Source organism: Ambystoma mexicanum, chromosome 2p, assembly GCF_040938575.1.
Source record: "Ambystoma mexicanum isolate Mex_15411 chromosome 2p, UKY_AmexF1_1, whole genome shotgun sequence".
Taxonomy (NCBI): Eukaryota; Metazoa; Chordata; class Amphibia; order Caudata; family Ambystomatidae; genus Ambystoma; species Ambystoma mexicanum.
Genome location: NC_090923.1, coordinates 543,412,949 through 543,429,766, shown reverse-complemented (window position 1 = coordinate 543,429,766; position 16,818 = coordinate 543,412,949). Strand labels below are relative to the sequence as shown.

Sequence of the window (16,818 nt, the reverse complement as noted above, 5' to 3'; positions counted from 1 at the left end):
GTCGGACAAGAACCAGAGCTATAGGCATAAATAGGATATCCTTCTTGCAGAAAAAAAGAGGGAGTTTTATAAAGCTTTGAGGCAACTGAGAAAATCTCCAACTGATTATGAAGCAAAGGCAAAAATCTTGACACTCCATTATAAAAACTGGATCAAGGGCCATCGGTTCCTGCAGTTCATTAAAGATGTGAAATCAATGCTTCACTCTATTGTAGGTAAAAACTCTTCATCTTTTGGAAGATTGATTGAAGATCATTTACAGCAATGCTCTCTCAAATGCCAACCTGTTGCCTCGGGTGTGTGGGAGACTCATTTCTCCTCCCTCTATCGAGAAAATGAGGGGGTGGATGGGCCTCTCACTTATAATGGATGTTGGTCTGACCAGGTTGAAATTGACCTTCAGTTAAAAAAAGAGATTATCAAAAAAAGTAAAGCCTCAAACTCTCTGGGTCCAGATAGTTTGGCAAATGCTACATTAAAGTTGAATCCAAACCTCTGGGCTTCCATTCTGTATGTGGTATTTTGCAAAATTGTGCAGGCGAATAATTTACCAGCCTCTTGGAAAAAAGCAAATATCGTAGTGATTTATAAGAAGGGAGACAGATACAACCCATCAAATTATCGTCCAACCTATCTCTGTGAGGCCTGTAGTAAAATCTTTGGGGCTATAATTTTGGACAACCTACGTGTATGCGCAGAAAGGACGGGTATAGCCGATAAATTCCAGTCTGGCTTTTGGCTAGGCCTGTATACTGCCCATAATTGCTTTGTAATTAACCTTTTGCAGAATCAGGCCATTCAGGAGAAGAGGGTACGGTACTATATGTTCATTTTTGAATATTTCTTGGGCTTTCGACCGAGTTAAAAAAATAAAACACCAATGCGTGGCATTGTTATTGACGCACACATTTAATTCGAATACAATGTACCTGTGCAAATGTTTTCACAAGAAAAAGACCTGTATTCCACATTCATGCTTATATCCACATAAACGTTTACCTTCAAAAACCTTCCTAGTGTGGTACCCACAGTATCAGTGTTGAAATAGATTTCTGCAAGAAGAAAACGGAAACACAAAAATAGGCTTGGTCCCCCTACACTTTGTTCTGAGTTTTATTTGCTAAATAAAATAAAAGTTTTATTTGCGATGCCCAATGCATGCTAGGGACATGCATTGGGCATCGAAGAGAGCCTACACTCGATGCAGCTGTGACCAGTTGTAAAGAAATACAGACACAGCAACAGGAGACGCAAGGTAGGGCACAGGAAAATAATTCAGGTCAGTATTCCTCAAAGTCCTTTCTTTGAGGCAGGATTGAAAATCCACACTCAAATAATGAAGGGGGTGCAGCAGGAGGTAGGCTAGCAGCAGCAGTCTATCCAAGGACTTACATCAGACATGTCACGCTCCCACTATGTCAGCTCATGCTGTAGTTTGCACAAACAAGGCACAGCACAGAGCCCTTTACAAGAGACTGGTAAACCCAGCAGAACCAACATGTCGTTTGCAAACCTGAGATGGGGGTCGGGGAGAGACAGCCATACCCCATGCACAGAATAGCAGCATCATACACGAGATATAGCGAATAACAGAGACCACAGTCCTATTCTCCCCTACTCACTGTGACCCCAGGGTTTCTAAGAGGGGTATTTGCAATCCACACATCCCCATGCAATGCTCCCTCAATCCTTTAATTTTGGAGGCGGGCAGGAGCCAAGAATTTCGCGGCAGTACCGGGAGCCTGTCTACTGCACTGTGAGGATTCCCTTAAAGAGGCACTGTTGGTTGTGAGCCACCAGACCCCATACAAATAATAATGGCAACACACATGATATAAGGGAAAAGAATACTGTGAATACAATCAAATTATCATCTAATCGGCATGAACTCAAGTCTTCTGATTATGGGCATCTGTGATTCACACATCCTCATGCAGTGCTCCCTCAAATCATGGCCAAAGCGTGGGCCTCCAAGACACCCAATTCTGTGGAATCCTGTTGCTCAATTGCAGTGTCTTAGGCTATGCAGGCCCAGGGATAGCCATCAACAGCCACCCATAAGCATGGGCACACCTGGAGCTTAGCCCAGCTGAGATTCCCAGGGTGCCCCATACTCACCAGGCCTGGGGGTGAAATAATAAAACAGCATGCTTAGACCCACAAATCCCAACAGCAGGTTCAAGACAACCACCACAAGCCTGGCACCTAATCCCAGCAGAGGCTCAAGGTGTGCCCCATACTGAACAGGCCTGCGGCTGCCCTCCCCTGCCCTCCTGAAGTTGTCCAAGTCCAGCAGGGACTGAGAGAGAAACAATCAAAAATAATTCTTAGTCACACAAAGCCCAGCAGCGGAGGACAAACTTTTGGAAAACAAGAGAAACAGAAGGCAAAACAACAGGATTATGGGAGGGTGTCAAGTTTGTTATACCGTGGGCTATGAGGGGGATGGACTAAAAGAAAACAACATTTTGGAAAGAGTTCTGTACGAGGAAAAGGGATATGGAGTTAACCAGGCTGTTTTATCATGGCATACTTTTTTAAGTGTCCTTCTTTGTTTTTTGTTCTGGGGGTGCAGTCCCCCTCTCTCATTATGCAGTCTTTTATCTGTTTTGGCTAAAAGCGTCTGGCTACCCCGCCAGTAAAGAAAGTGTATTTGCCCTTCCCTTTTTCGTGCATCACCTTTGGGCTTCTACCTTCTACCTCTCAGGCTTACCCTCCTCTTCTTGCAATAGTCAGTTCTTTTGATTACTGTGCACATATCTTTTTAAGACTCAGACTTCTATATCTCTTTCATGTAGATCTGTTTTACCCCTTTTGCAATTTCATTGGTTTCAACTGAGGTCATTCTCAGCGACTGGGATCTCTAGCGGAGAGTTAGTTGGTCTCGAGTTGGTCACTAAGGTCTATGAAAAAGCATGTGCTGGCCAATGTTCCCTCTAATTATTTTTCTTTAAGTACGGAAATGTTTGTCTTTCGTGCTCACATTATTTTACATGAGTACAACTGACTAACGAGGTAAGCCACTTTGTTTGTATTGGGGTTCAAAATTGGCAAGAGCAGGGAGCTATTTCGCTCCTGGTTATAGCCAAGAGAAGCCTGGTTACCTTGGAACCAGCAGCTACCACGAGCTACGTGTGACTCCCTAGGCAAGTGGTGTCACACAAACATGGCAATGTAATATTAACTGTGTAGGTTTGGGAATGTGTAGAAAAGAGATGGACAAACCTATGGGACATTTATAGCATACTGAATAATCTAGAATAGACAAAATTTAGAGATAAATTGCTGCTGCGGATAAATTAAATTTGCTGTGTGCTATGTTCTAACTCCTGGTTCCCCAGGGGTGGCTCCTGCCAAATGGGTTATGACTGATAACCAGGAGCTGTTTTTTGCTCCTGGTCAATAAATCCGAATTTTGATCCCTGGAGCATGCGCAGTTAGTGAGCTATCATCTCTGAAGAGAGTTTGAAAGGGAAAGGGAATGTCCCCTTCCCAAACAATGTAATCATTTACAAATCAGTGCAAAAGTTGCATCTTAAAGCAATTTTTCCAAAGCTGTAGGCTAAAACAAAACAAATATTTTATATGTGATTAAAAAGAGAGCTCATCAACCAGTCCAAGACTTCACATTTGCCACAGTAACTAGCAAAGGTACTCCTCTGCAGAGAAAAAATGCATACATGCACAAAAAACATTGTATTGTCAGAAGAAACAAAAAGGTTTAGTTGTGGCTGTTCATTTGTCGACACTCCTCAGAGGCAATGCAGCAAGCGTTTTAGGCCATTGGAAAAAACACTATGGCCCTCGTTACGGATCCGGCGGAAACCCTGCCAGTGGAGATTACAACCCCGGCAGCCCGGTAAGTCTCCATTCCCATAGAGTTCTATGGACTCTATGGGAGTGGGGACACTGAAGCACGGGCACCGTTGTTAATTAACAATGGTGCCGGTGCTTCCGTGACCGGTCTGCCTACCATGGACGCTGTGCCCGGCAGGGTCAGACCTGTTGGGCACAGCAGCTCCGGCAAGCAGTCACGGAATGTGGTGGTCTCCACATCCACCAATACACAGATGACATGCAGATCTATCTCAAGATATCCTCCACCAAAGAAAAGCCCAGGCTCAAGACCTGCCTCACATTGACCCAGTCCTGAATGTCCAGTGCTTAACTGAAGCTCAAACCCTCTAAGACTGAATTCCTACTGCTGACCAATAACACAAAACACCCCCGACATCTAGACCTGGCACTTTGCAATTAACCTCAAGGACTACACACCCCAGCTGGCCACCTGTGCCAAGTCCCTTCGGTTCAACATCTACAGACACCTTACGTCCAGACAGCACATAGCAATGAACAGACAAATAGCTTGGTATCAACTTTTTCCCCTGTGGAAAACCAAGGTCTACATCCCAGAAAACAACTTCAGATATGTTGTCCAAGCCTTGGTCCTCTCCCACCTGGATGGTGGCAATACCCTTCTGAAAGGCATTCTGGCAACTACCCTGGCACCCCTGAGATGTGTCCTGCATGCTGCAGCAAGACTCACTAACGGACTCTTCAAATTCGACATCACCACGACCCTCATCTAACCGCACTGGCACCCGTTGCAAGCCTGTATAATTTTCAAATCCTGTTGCATCATCTGCAAGGCTTTCACCCTGAAACTCGCAAGCTGCCTCACTGAGAAAGTCAGCATCTCTGGAGGCCTGCAATCCACCAGTAGGAAACATGCAGACTTGAACTCAGACAGTGCAGGAAGGAAAGAACCAGAAGTCAGGCCTTCTTTGTCTATGCTCCAAGACTCTGGATCCTCCTCCCCATCAACATCTGCCCCATTGCTTCTACAGTTCAGAAAAAGGCTCAAGACCTTCCTCCTCAAGGAATGACCCTTCCCCAACAACTAGGTCCACACACACCCTGCACTCCCCACCCCACCTGGGACTTGGTGATCTGCTCGCCACTGTCACCTCCCTTGGTTACTTGTAGATCCCTTGCTGTCAATTGCCCACCCTTTTAACCACAAAACTCCAATGATATTTTCGAGTCAGTGGTATAGAAAGGAGATCTAATAACATTCCTCTTGAGAATGGGCAGTAATATGAAGGGGAAATAACGTCTTTTAATAAGCATGAAATATTCCTATTGGCAAAGGTAATTACGTTTTGACTCCCTGGTAAATCATTTGATTCCAAGTAGAGTATGCAATCTTATCAGAGCTCTGCTTGTATCCCTGACATAGAAAGTGAAATGATAGGGCACATAATGTAGCCTATAGATTTGCCCAAATTCCTCACCACACCCTAGACAAAATTCCACAAGATTCTTACTGATGTTTCGTGGGTAGCCCCTTTGAAAAACATCACATATATTTGCCTTTTAAGTTAATAGCAGCAATGCCTAGAGGTACAACAGATCAAGAACCTTATCCTGCAACAATGCACTGCTATAAGTTCCACAAGATGCATGGGAATGCTAAAGGCACTTAACACAGAACACATGATTATATTGAAAAGCCCTCAGCAGCTGAGCATAGAAAGAACAGAAGGTACAGGTTCCTAGGCTTTTAGTACAGTTTTCTATCCATTTGCAAACAAAACGTTTCCTTCACTGTACTGCCGAAACATCTGACTTTGTTTTTGAAAGTTGCTGATTTGTTCTTCACCCCCAGGGAGTGTTCTCCTGTTCCCTTCCATCTGTATCGGTCACGCACCCTGCCGGGGCACCTGGGCACCCTCCGTTCACCTACAAGGGCTGAGGCGTGTCCCAGTATCTATCAGTGCCGTGAAATTCCCAGGCACCGCAGCATCTATGGTAGCTTCCTTAGTGTCTTACTGACAAACCACAGTAAGCACAACTACTGCGACGTCGGCGCTGCATGCGTGCCCGTGATCAAGTGACACGCCAACGGGTCACCTGATGTGTGGTGACAAGCAATTGAAGCACTCTACACCAGCCTATTTAAGGGTTTCAGCACTACGACTCCCTAATTCTCTGCTGATTTTTGTGAGAGGAAAATCTTGATTTTGTTTTCCTGTCTCTTCTGAATATCTCCTGACACCCTTTTTTATTACTGGATTGCTATTAGATTCCCCCGGTTGGATATGGTGACTTTGGACTTGGATATTCTGTTAACTTGGATTCAGACTTTGGCTTTGGACCTCTGGAACTGTGTACAGATATACTACATGGTTTTGGAATCCCTGATCTTGAACCATGATTATCTTGCCTCCTCTTCCTTTAGTTGCACCCTCGTGCCACTCAGGAGTACCTTCCCTCTAGTTGCGTTCTCATTCAGACCAGGCTTAGTCCCCTTCTCCTATTAGATTTACCCTCCTTCATCTTCGATCTTTTGGCCTGCCTTCCCTGCAAGTGCTCCACAGGTAACCAGCGTTTGGGGCTGGGGGTGGGGGAGGTAATCCTTGTATTCGAGTGGGTTTTAGCACTAACGCTTTCCTCTTTTGTTTACAGCTACTGAGTACCTGGCGGCATTCCAGCCCATTACATACTTTTGCTCTACTGGCTTGCCATGGAGTCCTAGTTTTAGTCTTCTCTGGCTGATCTATAAAGAAGAAGGACCCTTAGTTCACTTGGGACCCAAATGACGACAGTACCATGCCTGTGTTAGTCTTGTAAACTAGTCAACAGGGCTCTGTAAAGGTGATTGACTGCAGCAGTAAAACACTCACTGGTATATTCATACCAACAATCATTTGCAATCAAAACATATTTAAAGCCTCACCATGATATTATGGCCAGTTTAAGAAAATCTGCATGTTTACAATTATTTTGCAGCGCATACAAGTAGGGGTGGCCGAAATGCTGCAACATTGTTCGGTAGGACAAGGCAAAATTCCAGGCAAAATGTGCCTGATCCGCACCACAGCCAAAATTGACGGAGTTGGCAGTTAGCCTTTCCCCACCCGAAGGTTTCGTTTTTGAAAATGTTGTATTTGAAAAGCAAAATGTCGGGTGTTTTGTCCACTTCATTTTTTCCTGAAAAACCCCCCTGAAATTTAGGGGAAAAAGAAATGTCAACATGAAAACATGACTGCCACAGGATTTGGCTGAAAAGGTAGAAAACCGGGAAGTTGGCGGACCAGACTTTTTGGCGAATTTCACTCATTCCGTTTCACCAGCTGTAATTTCACCCACCCCTACATACAAGATTGTTTGCAACATATGCCCGCATAATATTGTTGAGTTGTATTATACAAGTGCTGATTGAAACCGTGTTTGTATTAGGGATGTAACGGTATTACGGTATACCGTTAAAGATACCGTGAACCACTTAATTGAACAATAATAACCGTCACATTGTTTATACCGGTATACCGTTCATACCGGTAAGTGTGCTTTTCAATCTGATTTGGAAAGGCTGTAGTAAGCAAGTGCTGCGCAGTCTTGGTCTTGCACTGTTGGATATGCCGTCTGCCAAGTAGTTTCAGTTGGAGCAGTTTTTAATGCCATTCCATAAACCACACATGCCTGACACAAAATCAATATGTTAGCAATAGGAAGAATAAATACAGTGCCAAGAAGGAAAAGGGTTTACTTTGGGTTGGCGGTTTGGGGTTTATATATTTATAATGGATAATATTTTCTAAACATATGACAATGGGGGATTTCCCTGGTTCCATCATTGAATTTACATATAATAAGTCAGTGCGAAATTTACTCATCTCTGTGGGTATTCCCTGCTGCCATACCAAAGTGTAACATGTCCGTGATTACTGAACACCTTTTGGCCCTCAAGTAAACTAAAGGCTGTAACGTAAAGAGAGAGTGCGTGTGTGCGTGTGTGTGTATTGATCTGTGGCATGCAGGTTATCAAGATGGCAACATGTTCATCTTCACCAGTAGCCAGTGGGGGGGCTAAAAGCTGAAATGACCATTTAAGAAAAGCTATTCAGTTTGCTTTGCCAGGCGCAGCAGGGCTCCCCCCGCCCCTCCTCCTCTCCACACGTGTGTTTGTGTTTGGTGGAAGCAAGGGGTGGCATTTCAGTGGAAAGTATGTTGAAAAGCCCAATTCTGGCCCTGGGTGCCTGGTTTTGTTTGTGATGATAAATCTGACAATTTATGACCTTTTAGAAAATATTTGTTAAGATTAGTTAACTCCACCTGCTATACCGCGATAACAATGATATACCGTCATTTGGCAAGAAGGTTATTGTACCGTCATAAAACTAATACCGTGACACCCCTAGTTTGTATATTAGATAGTTACCAAATAATTTCCTAAAGTCTATGTCCAATGAAACTCTGAAAACTTGGAAAGGATGCAGATTGTATAAAAAGCATTGTAGCGGTCTGACTGTACATTGCCCTAATACGATGTACAAGTAATGCCAGACATAGTCCATACCCATTATCCCTTGCAGACTATTTCAATGTTGCTCTCCACTTATAGGTATAATGTGTGAACGTTCCAGGGTACCACTTCAAAGAACTTGTGTGACATATGTACAAATAATAGGAAGCATGGGATGAGGTAACTCACCAAAGTAGCCTGCTTACCTACAGTCAGTGTCTGATATTTGAGATGACAGTTGGTTTACATAGTGTGGGTTACACTATTGCTAGGCACCATGAGCAACATACTTTCTGGAGCTTGAACGTTATTCATATTTACAGCAAACATAAAACAAGTGGATGCAGGTAAAGTCTGGAAACCTTTCACAAAGCCATAGTAGGCAGAGTCAAGTTTGTCCAGTAATCTCCAAATGAGGTTAGTCATAAGGTAGAAGTGTGATTGAGTCAAGTGTAGGAGTAATGGGTGGGAGAGAAGATCATTTAGTTAATGTGTTCTGGCATATCTTAGATCTTCTGTTCATGGAGCCACTTTTTCCTATTCGTTTTTAAGGTTGTATTCTGTTTTTAGGGATTTGGGGTTTTGAACGTCATGCATGCAAAGTAGGGTGATGTCAATAGGCTAAACCAGATTATCAAGACTAGTTAGTATGATTTAGCTTTATTACAAGAGAAACCAAATGTCAGGTAACTGCTATGGCTTGTACCCTATTAATTCCTGAGAAGGTGGGAATTGTCTGTGTGCGCTGCTAAAACTCTTCTGAGTGGCATCTAAAAGGAAGGTAGGCAAGCACACATGCCCACAGCTCAGAGGGCACATTGGGTTCATGCCTAATTCTCTCATATTAATCACAAAATCTTCAATGGACTAATATATTCCGTTTTCTGACCAACTGGGGTTTACATTTCTTACAAGAGATTGTTTATTCTAAAGGGAACATGAAAAGCCTCTGTCCACCTGCTCCTCTGGCAGTGAGGAAAGGACCCTTCTTTTGGGAGGCAGTGTAGTTCGATCTATACAATGTGTCTATTTAGTTTTCAAAAGGTGAGGGGCCACAGAAATGGAAGCACTCCTGGTGTGGCTAGAAAGAATAAAAGAGAAGTAACTTTCTTGCATGGTGTTGTGACACAATTCCCTCTGGCAAGGGTGTTGAACGCACTGGCTTTTTAAATGTTGTATTAAATAATGACCCCCCCCCTTTCATAATGTTCCAAAATAATGCGTACATGTGCCCTTGCTACTCCAGTTTGACAACTGCAGCACAGGCTCTTTATTTATTTATTTATTTTGCATTTGTAAAGCGCACTGCAGCCCACGGGCATAGAGGCGCTATCAAGGCTACTTAAGAAGGCTTGCTTGAGGGTTACAATAAGCGGCCCAAGTATATAACGTTTGCTTAGGTTGGTACAGTTAGTGGCACAGGGCAGGTTCAAATGTCACATGAGCATTCCTAACAGCTGCTGGGAGCCAAAACATTTTAACTTCTGAATCTATGATTCAAAATGTATTAATTGTGGCCTTATTTGTTTGGTGGCAGGTTAATCTATATAAATAAGCCATACATGGTTTTGGTATGATGACTGATAAGAGCACACAATTATTAAATCTGCACCAATCTGATATCATACAAGTGCCAGTCATGTAAGCCCAGACCAGTTATATGAGGGTGAAATACGTTCATGGCAATCTGGCTATCTGCACTGCTCCCAGTGAAATAATAGCCAGGATGCTGTCTACCTTTGATTCCCTGGGAGGAACGGTAACGCCTCTGCCTGTGCCACTGGAGCTCCCACCAGGTGATCCCATGGGAACCCTGCTTCAAAGTGGAACTCATGTAACAAAGGCCAGCCTCACAGCAGGTTGCTGCACACCTACATGCCTTGGGTGTTGCAGGCATGTAAAAGGGGTGGAGTTGGAGTAGCCAGAGAGGGAAAAGAGAACTTGAGAAATTGATTCACCATCGTTATTTTCTGTGGGGCTCCCTTTCCTTCCTGTCCCCTCCATTTACAGCGGAACAAGGCACAATGGGATTTATTCATTGGTCACTCGTTAGGCACTTATACAATTAGCAATACTGTTTCAAAGCACCCACAGGGGAACAGGGTGGGGACAAGGAAGGGAGACAATGAATTACAACAAAAATAAATAATTGAATTGACAGTACAACAAATCAGAAGAATAATAGGGAGGGGAGACAAACCTACAATGCCTTGTGGGTGTTCAGAACATGCAAGTGCAGAGCGGAGGGGGGTAAGGGATAGGTGCTGTGGTGTTCATGGAGAAGTGCTCAGGGGTGAATTGCCAAGAATAGAAAAATGTAAGTGCAACCTCCAGTGAGGAGGGTGAGCCAAAGCAAGTGCAGTAAATAGACAGCGGCTGGCATAAGAGATGTTGGGGGGTCTGGGACCTGAGTATACATAAGGGCCCTGCACATCAGTCATGCTACTGTAGGATTAGCAGGGAAAAGGGGAGGAGAGAAGGAAGATGTAAAGAGAAAGGTGTGGAGGCTTTTTCGGGAACTTAAGGAGGTCCTGTTCAAGATGCCACGGGGTAGGGATGCTATTCCGCCGAGGAAAACGATTAACCACCAGCTTTCTGTTTAGCAAATCACTTCACACGCAAGGGGTTTGTACCAGAGGAACACAGGTGTCTAGAAGGGGAGTATTTGGTTAGGAAGAGTTGAAGAGATGAGGAAGAAGGCAAGGGTCACTATTTACAGTGATGGGGATTGGAACCTTACTGCAGGCTTGCATTTGTTTTATCCCCTGTAGCAATTTGCCTGTTCCTTGAATATTTCCTGGGCACCAAGAGGAATACATCTTTAGATTCCTGTTGGGTGTGCAGTCTATTCTAAAGTCCTCTGCCACAGAGGTGAAGACAGGTGCTATCTGAGTCAGGGGAAAGCTTTGCTTCTTAACGATCCACAGGATACATTGGGGGTGAACTGCTGTGGACCAAGGCATGCCACTCTGCCAGTAGCACTGGAAGCAGGCTCCACAGTGGAGGTAAAGGAACCCCTGCAGGTGCCAGCTTATATCTGTGGAAAGATAAATGTAGAGAAAGATGGATTTGCTTTGTCCTGAACCCCTGAATTGGACCTCCCAGAAACCAGAAGCCAAACAGCAGTTGGAATCCCGTTTGAATAACTTCGAAACGTGTTCGATACCCTTCGGGCCAACAGGACTTGCAGTGCTGCTTTTGGCACTCAACAACTTCGAACTGCTCAACTGCTTCTTTGAACTAGCTTAATACTACATTGCAGCAGCAAAGATCAACGCTTACTCTGTTCGAACACCAGCTCACTGCTGCTGAAGTCTTCAACTCACCAGTTCCTCAAGAACCACAATGAACCAACAGGATCTCGCCTCGAACCACTGGAAGCCATTGCGCCATGCATTGACAACATTGTCTCAAACTGACTCGACTGCCAACCTGAGCCTGTCAGACCCTTCCAACCGCATTGCTTCAAACGCCACATTGAACCACAGAGAACAGTCCCGAAGTCTACTCGACACCTCTTGGATTAACACTACGTACCGCACCCGGAGCCCAATTCCACAGCAAGGACAGAACGTAGAAGCCTAGTTCAATGCTGCCGAAGCATCCACAATCAAGAAGAAGGCAATGTAAAGAGGCCATGTGCCCCGGGTCCACTTTCTGGAACCCTAGAGACTGGTAAACCCCTTTTTCATATTTCCTTACAGAGACATTTCCTTTAAAGGGCATTGCTACAATTGCTTCCATAATCACCCCTGATCGTGTACACGGAATGCTATTCTATACAGGTTCTGAATTTTCTGTTTTCTCTTACAAAAGGTGGGTTTTTGTTTTCCAGGTTATTTGCATTTTTGAGTGTTTAATTAAAGAATATATTTTTTCATAGAACCTTGGGTGTTTTTTATTTTGGAGGTTTGCACTATCGCTGTTTGGGTTGTTACTGTGATCAATTAGCACAACTCCTGAGAGTAGAGCCTGCTCTGGGCTACGTTACTAAGAAAGACAAAGGAGGTATACCCGTCAGGCAAAGCCCTACCAGCACCCAAACTGCAAGCTTTATGGAGAAATACTCTAATCTTATGAGCTCAGTCTGCGTCACATCACATCTTGGGCACAGCCACTGAGGCCGTGTCCGTTTTGTGCTCAAGCGAGCACTGCACCTCGGGTAGGTGGTCGGTGGGGAGAAATAGTATGCTCCAGGGGCAGATTTTGGAGGCAACAGAATCAATTCATAAAATGCCCAGATGCTGAGCTACATTACATTTTAATTTTCAGAGGTATACTATATTTTTAAGTTGGAACCTAATATTATGTGGCATTAATTTTTTGAAGCAAATAACTTATTAATCTATGCCTGGTGAGCTTAGGACAGAACGCAAGAATAGAAAGTGCAGACCTATGATTGTTTGGCTGGGGGAAAACATTGAGATTTGTCTGTGGGTGAATAGAAATGACAGCAATGAATGGGGCCTTTGATTTCCAACATAAAACACAAGATTCTGAAGGAGTTTAAGGATCGGAGCACCTCTTGATGCCTCATTTCATGACAACGTTGAAACCACAGAAAGGCATGCAATACTTTCTCCCAGAGACAATAGAGATTGAAGACATCCTGGCCAGTCTTATGGTGAGATCTATGGCAGTCGAAGTTGCAGTGGTCCGGTCCCCAGTGAACTGGAAGGAAGATAAAGCTCTTAAAAAGGGCTACGTAGGGGCACATCTGGGCCTTATGGCCAATATCTATGGGACCTGCAGAGCTGAAACTGTTCTGGGAGGTTTTCAGAAGTTACACAACGTCTTGGTAGAAGAATCCGACTGTGCACTGATACTGACAGAAATGCAGAAGCAGAGGGACCTTCTTTTGGAATGATCTTATGCTTGTGTCTGGGAATGGCCATATCTCAGCTAGATGCCATATTCATATAAGAGTGGAAAACCGAAGGGTCGCAAAAATCTACAGCCATAAGGATTTCTTTTGAAGGGAAAACGCCTTTTTTTAAGACTCCTTATAGGACAGAGTCTGTAAGGGTTTTCGAGTGGATAAACCTGCTGACAAACTTAGAATTAAGGCCTCCTGCTCAACATCCAGCCACTTTTCATCCAATTTAAAATCCCAGGTAGATTCTTCTGGGAACAGATCCAAGGTTTATAGGTGACCACAGCAAGCCAGTGGGTGGAAGACTCGGGCCCCTTTTTCCAGTTTGGGACAAGTGGTCATTAGATGACTGGGCTCTCCAGACAGTCCAATGAAGCTATCTCATGGAGATTTTAGCTCCACCTGTTCAGTTGCTCAGGACCATAACCCCTATTCCAAAAAAGCAGATCAAGAGGAAAGCCATATCTAGAGCCATCTGGGAGTTACTGGTAACGAGGGCAGTATCAAGGGTTCCTCAGGTCCAATTGGATGAGGGGTTCTATTCTCGAGTGTTCCTGGTCCTCAAACCCTCAGGAAAATTCAGACTGATCTTAGATTTCAAAGCATTGAAGACATATTCGAAGGGAGAATGATTAAGAATTGAAATCCTTCAAATAATATTTCCCCTAATCATGAAGGGGGATTGGTTGGTGTTATTTTATAGGCAAGACCATACTGCCATGTGGCCATACACCCTGCTCGGTGAAAATGTCTCAGATTTGGAGTGGGGGCAATCATATTCAATTCATGGTTCTTCCATTTCGGTTAAAGATGGCCATGGTTCTTTATGAAGTTGGTAGCTCCTTCAGTGGCATACCTTCAACGGAAAGTGATTAATATTTTTCCATATCTCAACAATTGGCAACTCAGGGCAGATATCTGGGAGACAGTTCGGGCCCATCTTCTACTGGTCTATTAGGCCCATCAGGACTGAGGGTTTCAAATGATTTGGCAAACAATGGCAGCTTGTCTCTTTAAGGACCCGTTCTTCATAAGGGCTCAATTTTGTACCAGGCACGGTTTTCTCTCTCAGGAAAGAGTGCTTCGTATACAGATCATGCGGACCACACCCCCAGTAAAGAATGGGTTTCTGTATGCGAGCTCCTGATGGTTCAGAGTCATATGGGTGTGTGCGCCTTCCTGGTCCCTTGGGCTCATCTCCCTCTCAGACCCCTGGTTATACATCTCCTGGGTCACTGGATCCCTGCTTCCCATTCGTACGAATCCAGGTGTCACAGGCTTTATGGAAGGATCTCCAATGGTGGTTGTGCAACATAAAACTGAGAAGTGTAATTGGCTTGGAACACCCCATGAAAACCATCCTTACCACCGATGCCAGTGGTCTGGGGGGGTGCGGAGGGGGCAACATAGGAGATATGGAATCAGGGGGGCATGGTGGGGGGATTTTGCATATCCCCAAATTGGTGAGTGCGGTCGTCCATATACATGGCTCTGAGAAGATTGTCTTGGTAGATCAAAGGCCGGGCTGTGCTGGTGAGGACAGACAACACCGGCACATGTGAACCCCCAAGATGATCAGGGTCCAGATCTCTGAATGCCATGGAATGGAAGATAGGGTCATGAGCATAGTCACATGCACTCTCAGGAGGATGTACACATCAGAGGGGTGGGAAATCTCGAGACGGACCGGCTACGCAGGAGATTTCCCAGCTCTCAGAATTAGTCCTGTCAGACAGAGCCTTCTCTGAGATCTGTTGCATGTGTGGGTCCCCAATATTAGATCCGTTGGCTCCTCTTCATCAGCAACAGTCCACAGTGTCTGCTCTAGATTCCAGACAGTGAGTGCCTGGGGGTGGATGCCCTCAATCTGGATTGGCCTATGGAGCTGCTTCATGCTTTTCCTCCCAAACCTCTGATTCCCAGGGTAATACAGAAGATCAGACAAAGCATGTTAACAGTAATTCTAATTGTTCCCTATTGGCCTCGGAGGGGGCAGTGCCCTTCTCTTCTGGATTTTCAACCTCAGGACGTTTGAAAGATCAAGAAATTACTTTGCCCTGGAGTACCTTTCTAAAAATGAAGGTTTTAGGAAAACAGCAGTGACACGCAGGAAGGCCTTAATGGTGTTCATCAGTCGCTGGATCCAGACTGTGATTTCTATGGCCTATGTGGCCGCCGGAATTGCCCATTTCTGAACTTCTGCAGGGTTGCTCCACTAGAGGAACCACTGACTCCCGAGCAGATGATTAAGGGGTTTCTCTACAAGAGATTTGTGGGGCAGTCACTTGGACTGATTAGGACACGAACATTTGCATTATAGATTGGACGTAGATTTGGGGTTAGTGTGCTTTCTGTTGGCAAGGTTTGATTGATTTTGTGTGGTAATAAAGTTGGCGTTGGGTGGCAGCAGCATTTATTGTCATGATGTGTCTCACTGGGGACTTTAAACAGACTACTGCTTGGGTACATCTCAAAGGTAAGTACTGGGACAAGAAAGATGGATGAAGAGGTAATGCATTAATTACTTGGTATTCTTCATTACTCCAAGTCCTACTCTTCTTCATCACAGTACTGACGACCCTCACCTCCAACCCTGGGTGTAGCCGGTCCTATGATCCAGATTAAGAAATTGGTGATTGTGGGATTGGGGGGGGGGATTGTGGGCAAGCAGGAGGGATTACACCTCTGAGAAAGGAAAAACAGAGGGTACTACTGAGACGAGGAAGAGAAGTACCAGGAGTAATGAAAATTACTGGTAAGTAATAATGGCATTAAGGACAATTTTGAAATAGCACTATTCTCCCCAGGATTACAGTCGCATGTTGCACTGATTACCTGCGAGTTGTCGCTCAGCCTTTCCACTTTCCTGAGATCTGTAGCAGAAGCATGGCGATTTCAAAATTGCAGATATTAATGTTCACGTCCGGCCAGCCATTCATCCATATTTAAGTAATTTACCCAAAACATTTAAATATACATCCGATTAGAGGTTTAAACAGCGTGCACTGAGTTTTCTTGTGTAGCTGCGTGATCCCGGATGTGATGAATGCCTTCCCTCTAAGGCTTAGACTAAGCAGATTGTACAGCCCTTTGCACTTGTTTGTGGTTACGAAGAAAGCAGGCGCGCGAGGCAGCACCTACGTACAGGAGGCATGTTTTGGCAGGCTTCCGCGTGAGAAAGAGCTATGCGCACCACCCTGCTTTTTCAAGGGCTGATAGATCCCTACACGTCTTTATTTAGAATGCCCAACCCCTTTACATGCACTGGGCTGCACACACCCACTGCCTTTGGGCCGGCAGCACAGCATAAGGATTACTTCCTGGTCAGGAGTCCAATGAATGGTACAAAGCGAGCAACAGAATCTCATTAAAGCGAGTCTTTAAGGCAGATGGAATTTAAGAGCAGCCGTTCACTGGCGCCAATTGTCAAGATTGTTTAACTACAGTAACTGGTTTTCACCAAACGTTGCCATTTGTTTTAACTCGCCCATCTCATCAATGTTAATTATATAATACTGCTAATTTGAAAAAAACATGTTCGTTTGGCCTCATCTCCCAAATTGGCACTGTTGCTACGGATGTCTTCTCATCCCCCTCTTTAACGAGGGTGGGGGTTTGGATTCCATCAAGGGACACA

General features: G+C 44.6%; 1 protein-coding gene across 5 annotated transcripts in view; it reads right to left on the bottom strand.

The window, feature by feature from the left end:
- The window catches only part of LOC138566537 (calpain-1 catalytic subunit-like), an 845,562-nt gene extending 829,158 nt beyond the window's left edge, over nucleotides 1-16,404 (bottom strand). For all 5 annotated transcript variants that reach the window (XR_011301953.1, XM_069643985.1, XM_069643987.1 and 2 more), the window contains exon 1: nucleotides 16,017-16,404. The gene's annotated coding sequence lies outside the window, so the exon portion shown is untranslated. The remainder of the gene's footprint in view (nucleotides 1-16,016) is intronic.
- Between the last annotated feature and the right edge of the window lie 414 nt (nucleotides 16,405-16,818).